The following is a 13,928-nucleotide window of genomic DNA, read 5'->3' as shown; positions in this document are numbered from 1 at the left end:
TGGATTGAACTCAGGATTCACGAAGTGAATAAACCTAATGCATTTCCTGCTGTGTTAAAAGCGCACGAACGGTGGAGACTGCCAGGCAGCACTTCCAATTAGGTCAGTTTGCAAGCTATCAAAAGTCATAAGGTAATGGACAGTTCTCAAAAACAATGCAGTCAGGTTGGAGTTGACCAGACAATCTTCTGATTTGTCATTAGACACGGTATCCACTGCTGCATTCGCCTCGGGTGTGCAGAGAAAGTAGCAGCTCACACTGCCACAACGATGCGCTATGAGCAGGAACCGAGTCAGTCTCGGTCATGCACATGTGACTCCACGAGTCCTGGAGTGTCAAAAGGCGCACAGTGAACAGTTACCAAAGAGAGCAATCTTTGCTGCTTCCCTTCGATCGTTCAGCTGGTACAGCGGAGGACTGTAATAGTATTAACAGATAAAAGTCATCCTTAGCTTTCTGGTTGGAACGAGCGAACGTGCTTTTGGAGTAAGCAGAAAATAGCCGTTTTCTTTATTTTACAGACAGCCTACAGCTTAACATGTTGGCGCTGAGGCACAAGAGACCTCCTTTCCTTTCTGAAACCAAAAGCTTTTTGTGTTTGCCCGAAAACGGCTGTTTTGCTCGAGCACTTGCCTCTGCTCACCAGCAGGGCGTAGCTTTGAATAACAACACGTCAAACCGCACTCACTTGCAGGCAAATCAGCCTTCCATCAGTCAGTCAGACCGACAGACAGACAGAGCTCTCGCTGTTTCCTCAAGCTCGGGCTGCTGTTCTTTTCCGATGACCTCGTCTGCGTTCCGCAGGCTCGGGCTCTTCTCGGCATCATTCACGATTACTGTGCCTTCCCGTTCTGCTGTTGCTCACTTGCGAATACTCGATACCGCGGATTGGAGCAAAGCATTGAAAAAATTAATGGAGGTTGCAATTCGAGGCGCTGCTTGGAGGCGAGTGTGAAGCGACTATTGTGAAGGGCAAATAGATCCGCCAAACAGGGGAATTAGCTCAAACGGTAGAGTGCTCGCTTAGCATGCGAGAAGTATCGGGATCGATGCCCGTATTTTCCACGCACTTTTTTACCTTGGGGAATTGTCCCAAAACGAAAATGGTGTCAGTTCTCAGCAAATCCAGAACCCACGTCAATCCTCAGCTTCGATAAAGAGAGGTCAAGGAGCAGCAAATCTTTTGGTGTGCTGCAGCGAGCAAAAGTTTTTGATTTTGGTGTTTAGCAAAGATGGAAAGATGAAGTGAGGCATGGAAAAAAGCTTCACAGGCCCTGATATATTTTCTGTGGATTGAACTCAGGATTTACAAAGTTAATAAAACTATTCGATTCCCTGCTGTGTGAAGAGCACACGAACGGTGGAGACTGCCAGGCAGCACTGCTGATTAGGTTAGTTTGCAAGCTAACTAAAGTCATAAAGTAATGGACAGTTGGCAAAAACAATCCAGTCAGGTAGGAGTTGTCCAGACAGTCTTCTGATTTTCATTGGACACGATTTCCACTGCTCCACTGGCCGAGGGTGTGCAGAGAAAGTAGCAGCTCACATTGCCACAGCGCTGCGGTATGAGCAGGAAATGAGTCAGTCTCGGTCATGCACACGTGACTCCACGAGTCCGGGAGTGTCAAAAGGCGCACAGTGAATATTGACCAAAGAGAGCAATCTTGGCTGCTTCCCTTCGATCGTTCAGCTGGTACAGCGGAGGACTGCAATACAATTAACAGATAAAAGTCATCCTTAGGTTTCTGGTTGGAACTAGCGAACGTGCTTTTGGAGTGAGCAGAAATTAGCTCAAGGCCGTTTTCTTTACTTTACAGACAGCCAAAAGCTTAACATGTTGGCACTGAGGCACAGGAGACCTCCTTTCCTTTCTGAAACCAAAAGCTTTTTGTGTCTGTCCGAAAACGGCTGTTTTGCTCCAGCACTTTCCTCTGCTCACCAGCAGGACGTACCTTTGAGTAACAACACGTCAAACCGCACTGACTTTCAGGCAATTCAGCCATCCATCAGTCAGTCAGACAGACAGACAGACAGAGCTCTCGCTGTTTCCTCAAGCTCGGGCTGCTGTTCTTTTCCGATGACCTCGTCTGCCTTCCGCAGGCTCGGGCTCTTCTCGGCATCATTCACGATTACTGTGCCATCCCGTTCTGCTGTTGCTCAATTGCGAACACTCGAGACCGCGGATTGGAGCATTGAATGCATTCAGGGAGGGGGCAATTCGTGGCACTGCCTGGAGACGAGTGTTAAGCGATTATTGTGAAGGGCAAAGTCACCACCGCAACTGGGGAATTAGCTCAAATGGTAGAGTGCTCGCTTCGCATGCGAGAAGTTCTGGGATCGATGTCCGCATTTTCCACTCACTTTTTTACCTTGGGAAATTGTCCCGAAACAAAAATGGTTTCAGTTTTCAGCAAATCCATAACCCACGTGAATCCTGAGCTTCGATAAATCGAGATCAAGGGGCAGTAAATCTTCTGGAGTGCTGCAGTCAGCAAAAGTTTTTGATTTTGGTGAGACATGGAAAAAAGCTTCACGGGTCCTGGTATCTTTTCTTTGGATTGAACTCAGGATTTACAAAGTGAATAAAACTAATGCATTTCCTGCTCTGTTCAGAGTGCAAGAACGGTGGAGACTTCCAGGCAGCACTTCCAATTAGGGCAATTTGCAAGCTATTAAAAGTCATAAAGTAATGGACAGTTTGCAAAAACAATCCAGTCAGGTTGGAGTTGGCCAGACAATCTTCTGATTTGTCATAAGACACGGTATCCACTGCTGCATTCGCCTCTCGGGTGTGCAGAGAAAGTAACAGCTCACACTCCCACAACGATGCGCTATGAGCAGGAACCGAGTCAGTCTCGGTCATGCACATGTGACTCCACGAGTCCGGGAGTGTCAAAAGGCGCACAGTGAACATTTACCAAAGAGAGCAATCTTTGCTGCTTCCCTTCGATCGTTCAGCTGGTATAGCGGAGGACTGCAATACAATTAACAGATAAAAGTCATCCTTAGGATTCTGGTTGGAACCAGCGAACGTGCTTTTGGAGCAAGCAGAAATTAGCTCAAAGCCGTTTTCTTTGCTTTACAAACAGCCTACAGCTTAACATGTTGGCGCTGAGGCACAGGAGACCTCCGTTCCTTTCTTCAACCTGAAAGCTTTGTGCATCTGCCCGAAAACGTCTGTTTTGCTCGAGCACTTGCCTCTGCTCACCAGCAGGGCAAGTGCACCTTTGAGTAACAACACGTCAAACCGCACTGACTTTATCACGAACAGAAGACAAACACACGTCTTCGTTCAAAAACCACCCTGCAGGTGGACACGGAGTGAGATAAACACAGGGCAGAGATGCAGACAGTATCCGGAAACATCGGGAAGTAGACAAGAGAAATAGATTGAGCGCTTTGTTATCAGAAAAATGTCTGAACCTCCACGGTCAATGAAAGGGCTTTTGTTGGTCGCTTTCCCATTGAACCGGATAATTCGGGAGAACTTGGTGGATGTTTGGTTTGGTTCCCTTGACCCCACCAGCGGAAAAGGTTTGTCGATCCCACCCGACAACTCATTTCAAAAGCCACTCTGTCCAAAGCAAATGTATCCTTCCAGATTAAAAGGGAATAAAACTTGAAAAGAGCGTCACTGTGGATCAGTTTTCTCTCACTCAAAGTAAACTGTTTAATGAAGTAAAAGATGCAGCTTCCAAAGAATCAGGGAACAGCCACTGTCTCCCTTTTTGGCAGGAGAAGAAAATCGATGTGGATGTTTATGGAGACCAAGTTCCAACATAATGTTCCTGCCCGGAATCGAACTGGGGACTTTTTGCGTACAAAGCAGACGTGATAACCGCTACACTACGGAAATGGATAATATTTCACTAAACAATGGGCAACTGAATGGTGTTCTCTCTCTGCTCGCAGTTGGAATGTGTTGTTTCAAGTGCAGCAAGAGATACAGACAGTGGCTGTTCCCCCTTTGCTTTAAAAACTCTCAGGGTGGTGGGTTTGAGCCCACGTTGGGCGAGTACCGTTTTAAACTTTTGTGCTGCTTCCACCGGTGAGCCCCAGCTCTGACACTTCCCCCACCCCCCTCTGTCTCACCGCTCACGATGGGGCCGCGCCCGGGCTGAATCTCTCCAATTAGGTTTCCGCCCCTGTCGCAGCATGAAATGGTCCTTATCAAAGTCACAAATGATACCGTATGTGACTACAACCATGATAAACTATCCCTCCTCATCCTTCTCAAATACAATATCTCACCGTGCTGTTATGCTGTTAGTCTAGTTTCCTCTCTCTGCTCTTATTTGGAATGTGTTGCTTTTCCGTCTGACAACACTTAGTATCATCGTATTATGTTTGTCCACAAGAGGAGATCATTCGGCCCGTCGTGCCTGTGCCGGGTCAAACGCACATTTTCGTTCAAAATTCGTTCAGGAATAGATTGAGTGCTTTGTTATCAGAAAATTGCCTGAACCCCGACAGTCTACAGCTTTCCACCTCAATATCAACCACACGGCCTATTTTTGTGTCACCCGCAAATTTCTTCATCATGCCCCCTACGTTTAAGTCCAAATCGTTAATGTAGACCACAAAAAGCAAAGGACCAAGTACCGAGCCCTCAGGCACCCCACTGGAAACAGCCTTCCAGCCGCAAAAACACCCATCGACCATTACCCTTTGCTTTCTGCCACTGAGCTAATTTTGGATCCAACAAGCCACATTCCCTTAGATCCCATGGGCCTTTAATTTTTCGACCAATCTGCCATTTGGGAATTTTTCAAAAGCCTTGCTAAAATCCATGCAGACGACATCAATTGCTCTACCCTCATCGATCCTCCTTGTCACCTCCTCGAAAAATTCAATCAGGTTAGTCAGACACGACCTCCCCTGAACAAATCCATGCTGACTGTCCTTGATGAGTCCGTGCCTTTCGAAGTGACAGTTTATCCGAGCCCTCAGAAATTATTCCAATAATTTGAAATGGAGTCTTTCTCCTGGTTGCTGCAATAACAGACAAGGCGATTAAAGTAACCATTGCCCGGCTAGCTCAGTCGGTAGAGCATGAGCTTCTTCATCTCAGGGTCGTGGGTTCGAGCCCCACGTTGGGCGAGTGCGATTTTCAACTTTGATGCTCAATTCACTGACCAACAGTGCAGAAATAATGCAGAATGGAGCATGCATCCGGTAGTCAGGATGGCCGAGCGGTCTAAGGCGCTGCGTTCAGGTCGCAGTCTCTTCTGGAGGCGTGGGTTCGAATCCCACTTCTGACATTGCTTACTTTTACTAAGACGTGAAAATATTATATTGGTGGATTGGGCTGCAGCTGATTTTTCGACCAAGTTGAGTTGCTCCTCCCACAAAAGCAACTGGCTTTGTGATGGAAATGTGACTTGAGAAGTTTCAAACGGTGAAATGTTTGACATATTAATGACCTGGACAAAGAAATAGAACAGCAGTGGGAAACATTTAAAACGGTGATCAATAGAGTCCAGGAGAAATATATCCCACTGAAAAGCAAGAACAAACTAGCCAGAAATGACACACCAGGGATGAATAAAGAAATCAGGGTAAAATTGAAACTAAAGAAAAAGGCACACACTGGACAATAAAGGAGAGAGTTGAATGTGAAAAGACGGGGAAAGAAGTCTAAAGAACTATTGGAAAGGCAAAAAGGAATATAAAAAAAAGCAAAGTATTCGAGACACAACAGCCAAAGAAAATTTAGGATAGGAATTGGGTCACTTAGCGATACACACGACAAACTCACAGGCAATGACAGCGAAATGGCAGAAATATTAAATAATCACTTTGCTTCAGTATTTACCAGGGAGACTGGTATTGTAGGCATGGCAGTAGAAGAAGAGATCAAAAAATATGTAAAGACATTTAAGATGGAAAGCGGGGAGATAATTGATAAACTAATCAAACTCAGAGAGGAAATTTCCTGTTCGGAGCCTAACCAGAGTTTCAAACCGCTCAGCCACGCTAATTTCCGTATTACTGTTCAGGAGCTCATTTCACAGGGACACGATTACTGCGCTCCATTTAGGGAGGCTCAGTGAAAGGCGGAAATTGATCTATTAATCGAATCATAGAATAAGACAGCGCTATTCGGATACCATTCGTCCCATCGTGCCTGTGCCAGCTCTCTGAAAGAGCTGTCCAGTTCGTCCCACTCGCCTGCTGTTTCCCCACAGCCCTGAAAAAGTTTCCATCCAATCGTTTATCCAATTCCCCTTTGAAAACTGTGAGTTAAGAAAAACAATATTGAAAGGGGTGCTGGGGCCTCTGCAGCGTCGATGTAGAGTGTGTGATGATTGAAGTTATCAAGATGTTTCTTTACACATGGTATGTTGTGCAATCATCCTGAAATATCTTCAACATCCAATACAAATTGAATTGCGAACCTGAAGGACAAACACTGGAAAACAAGTCACGAGTGAACGCAAATCATCTGGGACCCATTTTCAGTCTCACGGCACTTTAAATAAAGTGAAATAACTTTGCATTGAAAATATTTGGAACTTGCATCTGTGCCTTCACCTGTTACATTTGTAAAAGTTGCTGGCGTCTGAAGATGTGCACGCCTCTGCTCCCTCTATTGAACAAGAAAGGAGATGTTTGACGATGACGGGACCTGTTGGTTATGAGCTCATCCTTTACATTGAGTGGGTTCGCGTTTTTTAAACGGCGTCAGCTTTAGCCCAGCGGTGAACCTCACAACAAACAAGTTCATCACCGTCTCACCGCGGGCACTGACTGACATGTTTATTGTTATTTCTTTCAGACCAAAATGAATAGTGACCGTGATTTTAAATTTGCACTAAGTGATTTTTAGATAGTCGCCTTCAAATGTTTCAAAGGCGACTCTTAATTTATGATAGTCCGGCCATTTCACCAGCCGTGTTGAAAACAAAACATGTCTCTGCTTTTCGCGTCTTTTTTCGAAAGGCAAAAAATATATTTCCCCTGGCCTCTGAAGGATGGACAAGTACATTACAGAAAGCTGAAGCAAGTTCACCGAACTTAAATCGTCTGACCACGTTAAAGGCAATGTATACAGATATATATGCAAGTAGTTGCTGTCTGTTTCTGTGGTTGTCTTTCTTCTGTGTGTCCATCTGCAGGTCGATTTTGAATCAATACCAGTGTTCGTGTCAGTTTGTTGCATGAAATAAATGAGGGTATCAGGCGCTCCCCTCCCTGCCACTGGGTCGGTACTGAGTCAGGTTTTAGGCCAAACACCTGTTTCTTTTCTGTGAAAAAGCAATTAAAACATTCATTCGGGAATTATCCAGTCTCATGTGAGCGGTGAAAGAAACAGTGACCCCGATGTGATGTGAACACGCAGACTTTTGATCTGGAGTCAGACCTTTGCGCGACGCACTCTGAAGACAGGATCCAGGATGTTATTGTATGTATGAATGTTTCTCAAACACCGTTTCATTTATCCCACCTTGGTTGAATAGATCGGACTTACCAAATTTCCGCCAGGTCCCACCGGGTGTGGGACAGTATTGGAAGCAGCCTTCACCCCCAATATCACGGGTCTTTCATCGCCTGCTCTCAGCGGGCTGCAAGTTATGGACTTTGTTCACATTTCATCAGCAGTGTGAATCGTTAAATATTTACTCATTTTTAATGGGAACAAGGTTGCCACCCGGTTTCGAACTGGGGACCTTTCGCGTGTTAGGCGAACGTGATAACCACGACACGACGGAAACCTGAAGCTTGCAGTCCCGTGTTCGGGACATAACGCCTCAGCCAAGCTGATTTCACAGGGATACATTCACTGCGCTGTATTTCGGAAGGCTGCAGAGAAGGATCGGTAGCGATGGTCAGGCAGGGAATCTCAGAGCATCGCGCCCACACAAACATTTCACTGTTTTTCATGTGCCTGATATCCGACCGCAGTTTGAACTGTAGCGAATCAGGCATGCTCAGAAGACATTGTTCACAGAGTGTTTTCTTGTCGCCAAATCACACATTCGAAAACTTGAAATGAGATTACGAGATCGGAGTCATTCAAAGTGCTCCCAGTTACTGCAGATCAGGAATTAAAACCTGGCACCGGCTTCAGGACTATCAGAATGAGGCAATGAATCCGAAAGTGGGAAGAGAAAGGTGCAACTTTCGTCCATGGGTGGCCTCAAACCACCAAAGCTTTTGATTAACATCCGAACGCGCTAACCGATTGCGCCACAGAGATCACCCAATGCATGTGTTTGCAAGATACACTAAAGCAGCGTGTCACCTAGCCAAAGTTACAAGTTGCAGCCACAGAAATGCAATTGACAACTATCAGTGTTACTTTTCCAGAAACAAAAGATGGGACATTGTTTGTGGAAACATGGGAACGGTCTGGTCTCGCTCACAGCATCGATATCACCGCCAACCAGCTCTCCTGCAACCGGCGCTCCCACCGGTGCTTTGTCTGTTGCTTAGTCGCACTGTGGGAGAACCTTCACCACACGGACTGCAGCGGTTCAAGAAGGCGGCTCACCACCACCTTCTCAAGGGCAATTCGGGATGGGCAATAAATGCCGGCCTCGCCAGCGACGCCCACATCCCATGAACAAATAAAGAAAAAGTATTCTAAGCGTCCTGACGCTGATGTCAGGTTTTGATCCCTGATCTGCAGTAACTGGGAGCGCTTTAAATGGCTCAGACCTCTTAATTTCATCCACAACATCAGAGTAACTGTTCCATGGGGACATGCCCACTCAGCTGCGTCTTGGCCGCCTGTCTGGTCAGTCTTTTATTCGCCTCCCATTCCGTTTCCCAAAGCGTATCTACAGATTCACAAAGCTGTTTGTCATTTCGGTTCCTTTCGATTTGTCCAGCTCCCGACTGGCAATAATTTGCAAACCTGGTTGCAAACCTCCGCCTTGCATCGTGTCCAGTGATGGGTTATGTGGAGAGACTGGAGAAGCTGGGATTGTTCTCCTTCGAGCAAAATAAGGTTAAGGGGAGATTTAATAGAGGTGTACAAAATTATGAGGGGATTTTGATAGAATGGATGGGGAGAAGCTGTTTCCATTGGCAGGAGGGTCGATAACCAGAGGACACAGCCTGCATTTGTCGAGCGCCTTTAAGGTAGTAAAACGTCACAAGGTGCTTCACGGGAGCGTTATTAAACAAAATTTGACCCGAAGCCACATAAGGAGATATTGGGACAGGTGACCAAAAGCTTAGTCGAAGAGGTAGGTTTTAAGGTATGTGTTAAAGGAGAGAGAGGCGGAGAGGTTTAAGGAGGCATTTCCAGAGCTTAGGTTGCTGAAGGCACAGCCGCCAATGGTGGAGCGATTTAAATCGGGGATGCGCAAGAGGCCAGAATTGGAGGAGCACAGAGATTTTTTTTATTCGTTCATGGGATGTGGGTGTCGCTGGCAAGGCCAGAATTTATTGCCCAAACCTAATTGCCGAAACCTCAGTGTTGTTAGGTAGGGAGTTCCAGGATCCAACTGCGATGAAGGAACGGCCGATATATTTCCAAGTCGGGATGGTGTGTGACTTGGAGGGGAACGTGCAGGTGGTGTTATTCCCATGTACTTGCTGCCTTTGTCCTTCTAGGTGGTTGAGGTCACGGGTTTGTGAGGTGCTGTGCAAGAAGGCAATCGAGTAAAAGTCGAGCAATGTATTCCGCTCAATCATTGATCATTCCATTCAGATCTTCTGCTTTTCAGCTGCACTTCCCCCCAAACATTGCAAATAATTTTGCTCAGTATTTGTTTCGCTTGTTTAATATTTTGTTCTCCGGCTTAGCTAGATTAATATTTCATTTTAATTATCAATGACAGGAAGCAATGAACAATGAACTAGTGAGCAAAGTTTCGTTTATTATTAAAAAGCAGTGATTCCGAAATTATCCAGGCTGATATGAATGGTATAAGAAGTAATGATTTCGACATGATTTAAATACGCAGCCTTCAGAATCCAGAGTCAGACGCGCTACCGTTTCACCACGAGGTCTACTGATGGCATAGATTATATATATATATATACTTATTATATACTTAAATATATATGTTTGATGCAGTGTTCCCTTGTGGTTGGGAATAGTTCATTGCACAAAAATAATTCAAGTCTGTGAGACATTTAATGTTTTTTTAATCGCCATTAATACGTTCTGTTGCACACTGAAGGAAATGCTCACTTGTTTGCCAAGTGACAATTAAAACGTCAATAAATCTTTGTGTTTTGTATGTCATGAACTTTTATCCCTTCCCGTTTTACATACTTTATTTTAGGAGTCTGCTTAAAAGTGTTTAGTGCTTATTGTACCAGGAATCTGGTGTAGGCGTTGTTAAATTTAAAAAGGTTTGTCGCCCCTTTCATGCATGAACAAACTCGACCCTGGAGGTTTATGGGGAGCAAGTCCCAACAACATGCTTCCCTCCGAGGTTAAATCGTGGACTTTCTGCGTGTAACTGGTGAACATGATAACCGCTGCACTATGGAAATGAGAAACTTTTCGTTCTTAGCTCTGAAGGAAGTGTCTCGGGAAAACATGAACTGTTGACTCTCTTTGCACTGACTCTTTTCACGAATATTTCATCGATCGAAACTCTCCAAGTCACAGGGAAAAAATGTCAAAGTCATTAAACGCCCGAATTAGCCCCAAAATCTATCAATCTCAGTTTTGAAATTTTCAATTGACCCCCAGCCTCAACTGCTTTTTGAGGGAGAGAGTTCCAGAATTCCACTCCCCTTTGTGTGAAGAAGTGCTTCCTGACATCAACCCTGAACGGCCCAGCTCTAATTTTAAGGTTATGCCCCCTTGTTCTGGACTCTCCCCACCAGAGGAAATAGTCTCTATCTGCCATGTCAAATCCTTTAATAATCCAAACACCTCAATTAGATCACCCCTTAATATTCTGCACTCAAGGGAATGCAAGTCTGGTCTTTGCAACCTGTCCTCATAATTGCTTATCAAGGATAGCCAACAAAAAGGGTTTTACGACGGCTGGCTCTTGAATGCATTGGTTTTTGTCAACGGGCTCGTTGGTCTAGGGGGATGATTCTCGCTTCGGGGTTATCTATCCAAACATATGAGAGGTCCCGGGTTCAAATCCCGGACGAGCCCTTATTTTACTCTTCAACTTCCAAAGACAGAAAAGTACCCAAATCACCCCACATGAGTGAAACAATTCCAATGTTTCATACTATTACCAAACACAACTGCCCAACGTGGTTCTGATGAAAGGTCATTGACCTGAAACATTAACTCTGTTGCTCTCTCCACAGATTCTGCCTGACCTGATGAGGGTTTCCAGAATTTTCCATGTTATCAGAGTATCACTTCCCTCATCACCGAACTACACTCCTCCACAAGATGTCGCCTTGTGGTGCAAGCAGGCTCCTTCCGCACAGCCAGGTGTTCTGCTTTAGGCATTAATTATAAATATCACTTTTGAACTTGTTAGTTAAAACATATGGCCTTGCCCATTGACCAGAGAGCAGAATGGTGTTTATCTCTCACCAGTGCAGCCCTTTCCCGCTGCGTCAGCTTGGAATGATACGTTGCAATCATACATATCTCACACCTCTCCTGCTTCCCTGTGAAGCTGGTAAGATGAATAGCACACAATGCTGTCTGACACACATACACACCAGCTCTGAATGATTTAAAGGCCTTGTTATGATTGTCAGAGAATTGTTTATATCAAAAGGATAATTAAACTTATGAGTATTATGATATCAGCTCCGATCCAAGAGTTTCTGGACTTCAGAATCTACTCGTCTCTATATTAAACATATGCATGCATATAAAATGAAGCAAATCTGTCTTATTATTGTAGTTTCATTCTCCCAACAGAGATTTATACTTCCTTACTAAAGAGGCAAATGGTAAAGGTTAATATTAATTCAATATAAAGACTAACTCTTTCCTTACAATACAGATACCCCAAACTAATATAACACCTCAAACTGATAGAGCTTCTCAAATTAAAACAGTACCTCAAACTAATACGGTACCTCAAGCTAATACAATACCTGAAACGGATAGAGAATCTGAAACTAATATAATACCTCAAGCTAATACATCATCTCAAACTAATAAAGAACCTCAAACTAATACAGTACCTCAATCAAATACAACACCTTAAACTAATACAGTACCTCAAACCGATACAGAACCTGAAACATAAATTAATACCTCAAACTAATACAGCATCTCAATCTAATACAGTATCTCAAAGCAATAAAGTACCTCAAACAAATACAACAGCTTAATCCAATACAGCACCTCAAACTGATGCAGAATCTGAAATTAATATTTTTTTTAATTCGTGAATGGGATGTGGGTGTCGCTGGCGAGGCCGGTATTTATTGCCCATCCCTAATTACCCTTGAGAAGGTGGTGGTGAGCCGCCTTGTTGAACCGCTGCAATCCGTGTGACGAATGCTCTCCCGCAGTGCTAATAAGTAACAGACAAAGCAGCGATTAGCGCGCCGGTTGCAGGAGAGCTGGTTGGCGGTGATATCGATGCTGTGAGCGAGATCAGACCGTTTCCATGTTTCCACAAACAATGTTCCTTCCTTTATTTCTGGAAAAGTAACACTGATAATGGACAACGACATTTCTGTGGCTGCAACATGAAACTTTGGCCAGGTGACACGCTGCTTTCGTGTATATTGCAAGAAACAACACCGGTTGGTCTCTGTGGCGCAATCGGTTAGCGCGTTCGGCTGTTAACCGTAAAGGCTGATGTTTCGAGCAAGAAAACACTCAATGAACAATATCATCTGAGCATGCCATTCGCAATAGTTTAAACTGCGGTCGGATAACAGGTACATGAAAAAAACAGTGAAATGTTTGTGTGGGCGCGATGCTCTGGGATTCCCTGCCTGACCATCACCACCGATCCTTCTCTGCAGCCTTCCGAAATACAGCGCAGTAAATGTATCCCTGTGAAATGAGCTCCTGGACAGTAATACGGAAATTAGTTTGGCTGAGGGGTTATATCCATATCACAGAGCTTGAAGCATCAGTTTTCCGTAGTATAGTGGTTATCACGTTTGCCGAGCAGGCGAAAGGTCCCCAGTTCGAAACTGGGCGGGAGCATTTTGTAAACCTTGTCCCCATTAAAAATGATTAAATATTTAACGATTCACATTGATGAATGATGTGAACAAAGTCCATATCTCCCAGCCCTGTTCATGCAGTCCGCTGGGAGCAGGCGATGAATGCCAGCGTGATATTGGGGGTGAAGGCTGCTTCCAATACTGTCTCACACCCGGTGGGATCTGGCGGAGATTTGATAAGCCCTATCTATTTAACCAATAGATGAAACGGTGTTTGAGAAACATTCAAAAAATATAATAACATCCAGGATCCTGTCTTCAGAGTGCGTGGCGCAAAGGTCTGACTCCAGATCAAAAGTTTGTGTGTTCACATCACATCGGGGTCACTGTTTCTTTCACCACTCACATGAGACTGGATAATTCCCGAATGAAGGTTTCAATTGCTTTTTCACACAAAACAAAACAGAAGTTTGGTCTAAACCCTGACTCAGTACCTACCCAGTGGGAGGGAGGGGAGCGCCTGATACCCTCATTATTTCATGCAACAAACTGACACGAATACTGGTATTGATTCAAAATCGACCTGCAGATGGACACACACAGAAAAAAGACAACCACAGAAACAGACAGCAACTACTTGTATATATATATATATATATATCTGTATATATCGCCTTTAACGTGGTCAGACGATTTAAGCTCGGTGAACTTGCTTCAGCTTTCTGAAATGTACTTGCCTATCCTTCAGAGGTCACGGGAAATATATTTTTTGCCTTTCGAAAAAAGCCGCGAAAAGCAGAGACATGTTTTGTTTTCAACACGGCTGGTGAAATGGCCGGACTATCATAAATTAGGGGTCGCCTTTGAAACACTGAAAGGAGACGACCTAAAAATCATTGAGTGCAAA

General features: G+C 44.6%; 2 non-coding genes across 2 annotated transcripts; both read left to right on the top strand.

Moving 5' to 3' along the window:
• Nucleotides 1-5,028: 5,028 nt before the first annotated feature.
• Nucleotides 5,029-5,101, top strand: trnak-cuu (transfer RNA lysine (anticodon CUU)). Its single transcript has one exon. It is a non-coding gene; the product is annotated as a tRNA-Lys (tRNA).
• Nucleotides 5,102-5,179: 78 nt separating this feature from the next.
• On the top strand, nucleotides 5,180-5,262 carry trnal-cag (transfer RNA leucine (anticodon CAG)). Its single transcript has one exon. It is a non-coding gene; the product is annotated as a tRNA-Leu (tRNA).
• Nucleotides 5,263-13,928: the final 8,666 nt, after the last annotated feature.

The sequence above is a fragment of the Heptranchias perlo genome, unplaced genomic scaffold (assembly GCF_035084215.1).
Source record: "Heptranchias perlo isolate sHepPer1 unplaced genomic scaffold, sHepPer1.hap1 HAP1_SCAFFOLD_47, whole genome shotgun sequence".
Classification (NCBI taxonomy): Eukaryota; Metazoa; Chordata; class Chondrichthyes; order Hexanchiformes; family Hexanchidae; genus Heptranchias; species Heptranchias perlo.
Note: the sequence above shows the minus strand (reverse complement) of the source record. Positions and strands in the feature narration are given on the sequence as shown.